We start from the raw sequence: 8,554 nt of genomic DNA on the forward strand, positions 1-8,554 counted from the left end.
AAGCAGACCTAAATTAAATGGATAGCAGTGGCTGTGGTCTGTGGCTAATATAATGCCTATTCAGTGCCACAAACGTTATGTATTCAGGCACTGAATCTATGTATTAATTAAAACACCAGAGCCAGCATTTAAATTAAAATGTTGATTTACTGCCACTGAATATTAACCTTAGTGTTCTTAAATTCTCTTCTCAAATATTCAATATGGGGCATAATGCTTAATTAAAAAATAGAATATTTTATAGGTGAGAAAGTGGCATCTCACTATGTTCTTAAGGCAGGCTTGTCTGTAGAGTGGCATCACCGTGGCATTGTAGGGATGATGTTGACTGTAAAGAAGATATTGCTCAGTTTTTTTGAAGGGGGGATATTGTTCTGAAATGAACATTAAGTTTTGAAGATAGAGCTTTCAATGGTTGTTAATACTGTCAGTGTTCTACAAAGTGATGCAGTTTGATTCAGAGTTTTAATTGGTGCCTGTATTGTTTCTACTCTATAAGATATCATAGCGCACTGTGGAGCAGAACTGTAAGGAGAAAGCTCTCAAGCTGCGTTAGGGCTCCAGAATTGTTACTTGTCCTTTAGCGCATAGTAATGATGAGATAGAAAACATGCAAATGCATGTAAAGTAGCTCATTACCATGCAAAATCTATAACACGACTTGTGATGAACACCTTAAATCATGTTATAGCTTTGGCTGAGGTGTTTTTTTTTTAAATCATCCCTGGAGCACTAAGCCTCAAAGCTTGGCCTTGATGCTCCCAGGTCACAGTGCTGTTCCAACTCTCCTCCCACTGAGTAGCACCCTCACTTCCCCTGATCCAAAGCCCCTTTAACCCCCTCCAATCCAAATCCCCATTCCCCATCCCACAAGAGAGCTCCATCCAAATGACCCCCCCCCCCCCCGCCCCAGACGCCAGATGCCTGCTGTTTCTTATCTGATGGTCTAGTGGTCTTTTGGGTAGGAGCAATCCTTAGTTGCTCTTGCCCTTTCTGACACCATTGTACAAATTGGCACCACTAGCAGTAGTCTCATGTTACCCTATATGGAAGCATGACCCCTACAGGTATTAACATGAGACTATTGCTAGATACACCAGTGACAGCACTGGAAAAAGCAGGAGCAACAGAGGATTGCACCTGTTAAGGGCTGGTAGGCTTCAGGGGCTTGGAGGGAGCTATGGGGGGGGGGGTTGGAGGTCTTTTGGGGGATCTTTGGATGGGGGGGTCTCTTCTGAGGGTGGGCTAAGGATTAGGAGGTACTTCTCGAGGGGGAATTTTGGATCAGGGGTGCTACTTGGGGGGGGGGGGGGGGCTTTGATCAGACAGGTGCAGATGCTACTTGGGAGTGGGGATGAAGAGGACAGCATCACAACTTTTCTAAAATGTGGTCCAGGAGCATTGGGCTATGCTTTGAGGCCTAATGCCCCCAGGCCAATGGACTAACACTGCCTATGAGATGGCTCATGGGCAGCATTAGTCTTTTATCATGGGAGTCAGTAGTCTGTGGTACAGTGATACCCCAGTTTGGTGACTCAGTAGGAAAATGAAGGTGCGGTAAAATCTCTCCTTTTACTGCACCCTGATAATTCTTCCCCCCCCCCCCCCCCCCCCCCCCCACAGTAGTTGCTTGCCTGTACTGTCAATGATTTATGAGATAATGCAGTCTGGATCTGAAGTTAGTTGGCTGCCAGTATTTCTAGAGTTTGAAGGATATTTTTCTTTAGTTTTTGCACCCTAGTGTTGAACTTGAATTATACCTATGCCAGTAATGTTACTTATTTATAATTATGTCTTAGATGATTACTTTTTCAATGTTGTTAGATGCTTGTTATGATATTATATAGTAAGGGAGGACTAGCATTCTAGTGGTAAAGTCACTGGATTATATAGGGTTAGAAAGCTCCCAAGTCCCAGGCTACCCGGGTACCTAAACTTGGGTCCTGGCACACAGCAGAATTGACATCAACAGGCCCTTACTTCATAGTGCTGTGGCAACCATTACCATCAGGACCTGAGTTGTAGTGGCAGCTGTAGAGTCATCAAAGCTTGAAAGAATAGGGAGAGCAAGTGAAAGAGGAAGAGTCCTTGGAGAAAGAAGGATAAAACACAATGTCTGGAAAAAGGAAGATAATGCAAAGGAAAGAAGAAGACAAAGAAGCAATTAAAAAAAATTCCTTAAAGGTAAAAAATAAGAACAAAATAGCTCGAGGGAGAGAAAAACAGTCTTGGCTCCTAAAAGTTTTAGCTGATGCCTAAGTTGCCTGAACATTTTTACACCTCTGCAATTATGATCCCCAAGTAACAACTTTGAGACTCTGGGTGATGAGCAAGTGATTTTATGTTTCCCTATTGGACCAAGTTTAGTATGAGGCATTTGCCTTCTCTGGTCATCAAATTAGACTGCTGTAGGAGGATTCATTTTTGAATTGTGTAAAAGAGCATAACCTGTACTATTGCGAACTGGTCATATTCACAATTGCACATTTTTGGAGGTACATTGAAAAAAAGGAATTGAAAAGAAGATGAGATCAAGGTCTGGAAACCGACGTTTTGAGTATAAAGTGTAGGGCATTTAAATGTCACCATTTCTCAGTTTTGCTGAGGTCTTTGAATGAGCAAAGGACTCTATTGTGGTTTACATGTCCAGAGAACAATGGTAAAAGAAATCTGTTCTGATGCAGTTGCAGGCGGAACACAGTCTGAGTTGGGTATTATGAAGAAACAATAGTGACTGAAAGGAAAGGACAATGCCTCTTTGTAATCTTAGCAAACATGTGTTACCCATTTGTTACGATAAGTGTAATTTTTCACCTGCATGTTTTTCGAAATGATGGTGTTGTATGCAAACGGGAAACTGCTCAAGTTAAGAAAGAAACAGCTTTATTCTGGAAAATGTGTTAATTTTTTATTTGCAAGCTAAAATTTGTTTTAGAAAGTTTGGGCCTTGCAATAGAGAATTCTCTGGCTCTCTGCCTATTTTGAGACAGCAGCAAAAACCAAGACATGGCAACATCTGATTTCCTAACACTTTAGGATCAATCAAGAGTTTCTAGGCTTTGACCTTATCTTATCTTTAATTCTTTTTTTTTTCAATGTGCTTCCAAGAATTTGCTGTTATGAATACAATCAGCTTATAGTAAGATCAGTTTGACTTGTGTTTTTTTCTGTGTGTGGTCCTGTGCGTCAGCTGTTCTGGGAAGATTCATTGTAAAATAAGTGTTTACATAAGAAACAAAACAGTGTATAATTACTGCCAATTTCTGGAGCCAAGGGTGCAGCTTGTTAAAAAAGTAAATTAGTGTTTGGTACAAGTACCATACAAAAGAACCTTGTACTAGAATAACACTGATTACTGCGAGTCGAGGCTAAGCCAGGCTGGGAGAGTTGTGTCAGTCCCTTGCATTGAAGGTTGGGGTGATGGAGCTTTTTTTTTTTTAACTAAGGAACATAGGTAGAGCAGTGTACGAGCCTAGTGCTGTATGCCCAAGACTGCCCCACAGCACTGAGATGCATCGCTGCTGTTGTGGAGAGTTGTAAACATCACACTTCTTGCCACAGTCATAAATCTTTGATAATAAACCACATAGGGTTGGGGGTGCAGAATGGATGACACTGTTATTATTTCATGTTTGCACTATAGTGTGTATTCTTTTTGGCTTCTTCGACCACAGACTGGGCATTAGGAATGGAATCTTCTGAGAGCTGAAAAATACAAGCCCTTTGTTTTTGTTGGTTTGCTTGTGTTTCTATAGTAACAACGGTTTTTGCGCTGTAACTTCTCTAGTTGTTTGACAGTTGTTCTAAACTACTGTGTAGGTTGATGCTCAAGTATTTTTGTAGTTATGTATATTATGCAAAATATGCATTTCCTGCAATAAAATGTTAAAAAGAACACATTTATGAGTACAAGTTTGTGACTTCAGCTATAGCAAATGGACATTTGATTTGGTTGAGTACTTTTAAATGTATGAGTTTAAATGTTAGGGGTGTGTGAGTCAAAACTTTTTCATTTGTTTAACGTGGGCAGATGGAAAGTGTTCATTTTGTGTCATTTTCCCTTGTTGTTCCTGGGAATTTTCATTGTATTTGTGTTTTCTTGTCCATTTCTTTGCAAAGAGTGTGCACTGTTATCAGCAAATAAGAAAACACAGAATTCTGTGGATTTTGTGCCAAATAGAGAGTTGCACGGGGACAGAAATCTTACCCATCCCCGCCCGTCCCTGCTGGAATCTTACCCGTCCCCACTGGAATCTTACCCGTCCCCATCCCCATCCATCCCCGCAAAAATGTAACCCATCCCAACCCGTCCCCACCCATCCCTGTAAGAATTTAACCCATTCCCACCCGTCCCCGCAAGAATTTAACCCATCCCAACCTATCACTGTAAGAATTTAATGGTACATAAAAGAAAATTCCAGTCAGCTCCCTCAGTCTCTCTCTGGATTTGAGCCACAGCACTGTAGGCAAGGAAGGAATGGAAGCTGAAACTTGGAACACTCTGGTGTGCACATGTAAGATTTGTCTCTGATTTACTGGCACTGTGTGCTGAGAGGTCACCACATGCACACGCCAGTAGATCAGGTGACATCTGATGCTCATGCCTGTGTCAGAGCTGAGGTCTGCTCATCAGCCCGGGAGCAAAGAGGATTAATTGTAACATAGTAAGTGACAGCAAATAAAGACCAGAATGGTCCATCCAGCCTGCCCAATAGTCACACTCATTATCAATTCATGATTAAATCAATGAGTGTGATATTATATACTTGATTATGGTCTTTCTTTTGTGTTTCTGGAACATAGACCATAGAAGTCTATCTGGCCCGAGCCTTATGTTCCAACTGCTGGAGTTCTCGTTGAAGCCCACTCCAGTCTATGCGTCTTCTCATTTGTGGGACACAGATCGTAAAAATCTGTCCAGAACTGTCCTTATGTTCTAGCCACTGAAGTTGCGGTCCAAGCCCTTTCCAGCCCATCCTAATCCAGACTTCCATATATTAGACATAGACCATACAAGTCTGCCGGTATTGGCCCTAGTTAATCACAGCTAGAGTCGCCATCTAAGCATTACTTCATACATCCACACACATGCAGCCATTTAAGGTTAGGTTTTTTTTATAACTTCCATTTTCTAATTAGAGATCCTCTGTGTTCATCCCACGCCTTTTTGAATTCTATCAGCATTTGTGTCTCCACCACCTCCTTAATGGAAAATTTTCCACATTTGTGCTGTTAAAGCAAGGAGGAGGAGGAGACAGCACTCAAAGAACTTGGTACTCAGTAGATGTGAGGCTGGTGCAGGTGTAGCTTACACTTCCACGGGAACCCCACAGGAACTGCTTCCGTCTCCGCGGGAACCCCACAAAACTGCTTCCGTCCCCGCGGGAACCCCACAGAACTGCTTCTGTCCCTGCGGGAATCCCGCGGGTTCCGTGGGATTCCCGCAAACCCCGTCCCCATGCAGCTCTCTAGTGCCAAACCTTATAGAATTTAGCCATTTCCCCATGTCATTGCAAATAAAAGTCCACAAAAAGGAGAAAAACCATATGATCCCCACACAATGCAAAAAGTGGCAGAATTTCACAGAAACATAAGATTTAAAGAGCAGGTAGCAACTTAAAGATTCTTTCCTCAAGAATTATAAAGATAAAAGTGAACATTTTATTTAAAAGCACATATCAGAGTGGACGTTTTCTAAAGCTGAGCGTGCAGTTCCCTATAGAATACGGTTAGCTATGCACATAACATAATTAACATAAATGGGCATGCCTAAATGCAACAAGCTAAGTGCAAAAGTTACAGTATGCTATAATTTGCACATGCAAGTTGGAGATCCAGTGTACGCTAGAGGATGACTGAAACCGACTCAACAGCCAAGATCTGTTGCTCAATTTCAGCTGAAAAAGGCAACTCCCCCCCCCCCCCCCCCCCCCTCCACACACAGAGATCTGGTCCTCCTGGGCTGCTGGCAATGACTCCTCCCCCCTGCAGAGACTGGGTTCCGCTTGGCTGCCACCACCACTACCCACACAGAGACCAGGGCCGGGCCAGCAGCCCACCCCACCCTGCTGGAGGAGAGCAGATGTCACTGAGCTTGACCTCCCCCCAAACCAACCAATTAAAGGCCCTCCCAAGGCCTACCTTTAACTTCCTTGGTGGCCTAGTGGCCACAGGGAAATGGGACTTGATATACTACTACCACTACTTATCATTTCTATAGCGCTACTAGATGTACGCAGCGCTGTACACTTGAACATGAAGAGACAGTCCCTGCTCGACAGAGCTTACAATCTATTAGGACAGATAAACAGGACAAATAAGAGATAAGGGAATTACTGAGGTGGGGATGATAAAATATTGCCCTTCTGTGTTTTTTTGCAACTACATTCAAAGCGGTTTACCTGGGGCAATGGAGGGTTAAGTGACTTGCCCAGAGTCACAAGGAGCTGCAGTGGGAATTGAACCCAGTTCTCCAGGATCAAAGTCTGCTGCACTAACCACTAGGCTACTCCTCCACCCCAGTTGCTCCTGCCCTCCTACCCGGTTCCTTCATAAAAATGGCAGCAAAAGTTCCCATATGGTGGTCTCTGTGGGGAAGACGGGTAGTTGCAACCGTGACTTGGCGAGACCCACTCTCTCCAGGACCTGGAGGACTCAGTCTGGTGGTGGGGGGAGGGTAAGTTTCTGTTTCAGTCAAAAATGCACTTGCATTTTCTGCTGACACCTGAACTCGGATTGTGGACTGGTTTCGGTACCGGTGCCAAAACCAAAACTGAAATTTGGTTGGCTTCTAATGTATGATCCCTTGCAAGTTATGTACTAAGGCATTTACATGCTCCGTTACAGAATGCACTTATGCACAAAAGTGTCACTTTTTCATGGCATTGATGTGCACAATGCAAGCATAACTGTATGTGCCTTGCTTATTTTTGAGTGGAGTGAAGTGTTTTCTAATTTCATCAGTCCCTCATTGAAAGCCTTGGGACCCAGTTGCTGAGGTACACACATTTTTCAGGGTATCCTTCTGGGTTTGGCACCCAAAACGCCACCCCCAGTGGACCTGGACTAAATGCTATATGATTAGGATCATTTCAGAGTTCAGCACAAGTAATGCATGTTTATAAATTAAGTGCTATCATCTCTGGCATTAATCCTCTGTTTACAGCCATATCAATAACCATAACCACTATTAAAACATTTTATTTCAGCTACAGCAAAACGATTAATTGACAAAATGCTGTTTCATTCTAGCTTTTACTGCCTGCATATAATTAATCTGTTCAAAGGGTTCAGAAACTGTAGTCATCATAAGAATCAGTGTTTAGCATCAACCACGTTTGGCAGGAACTTAATTTTAATTATTTATTTAAAACTTCTTGTATCTCCAAACCTAGATGGCTTGCAACAAAAACAATCTATACAAAAGACTACAAATGACCCACTGAAATAACAAAAATAGGTGTGAACACACAAGATATGCCTAAAGGAAAGAAAAAGCCTCAAAAAACTCCATATCGACAGATCTGTAGAGCTAAAGACTATCACAATGACCTGTTCCTCATCATTAGCTTAAAAAACCTTCCCAGTGTTTCAAAAGAAATTCACTGTATAAACTTGCTGTGTGAATTACATCAAAACATTTACTAATAGTGCTTAAATTATCCAAACTCAATGATGTCCAAAATCAACACAGCATAGAATGCAAGAAACCTCAGAGAAAGTTCCTTGCATTTTATGCTTTTTGAGGCTTTTTCCTTCCTTTATGCACATCTTGTGTATTCACACGTATTTTTGTTATTTCAGTGGGTCATTTTTGGTCTTTTGTATAGATTGTTTTGATTTGATTGACTCCACATCCTTTTTGGATTATTTTGTAGTGGCTTGCAACAAAAACATACATAGAGGGTCATTTTCGAAAGAAACGTCGACATTGCGATTTGGACGTCTTTGCAAAACGTTGAAATCCGGGGGTGGAGAAAACTGTATTTTCGAAAAAAGATGGACGTCCATCTTTCGTTTCAAAAATACCATCAGAGATGTCCAAATCCAAGGACGTCCTTAAATTTCGACGTCCCTAGATTTGGACGTCTTTGACTTTCGGCGATTTTTGAAACCAAAGATGTTCATGTCAAAAATGTCCAAATGCAATCCATTTGGACGTGGGAGGAGCCAGCATTGGTAGTGCACTGGTCCCCCTGACATGCCAGGACACCAACCGGGCACCCTAGGGGGCATTGTAGTGGACTTCATAAAATGATCCCAGGAACATAGCTCCCTTACCTTGTGTGCTGAGTCCCTCAAAACCCACTATCCACAACTGTACACCACTACCATAGGCCTTACGGGTGAAGGGGAACACCTATATATGGGTACAGTGGGTTTGTAGAACTCATTGTTTCCTCCACAAATGTAACAGCTATGGGCCTGGGTCCGCCTGTCTGAAGTGCACTGCAGTAACCCACTAAAACTGCTCCTGGGACCTGCATGCGCTGTCATGGACCTGAGTATGACATCTGAGGCTGGCATAAAATATTTTTAAAGATGTTTTTTGAGG

Source organism: Microcaecilia unicolor, chromosome 1 (assembly GCF_901765095.1).
Source record: "Microcaecilia unicolor chromosome 1, aMicUni1.1, whole genome shotgun sequence".
Classification (NCBI taxonomy): Eukaryota; Metazoa; Chordata; class Amphibia; order Gymnophiona; family Siphonopidae; genus Microcaecilia; species Microcaecilia unicolor.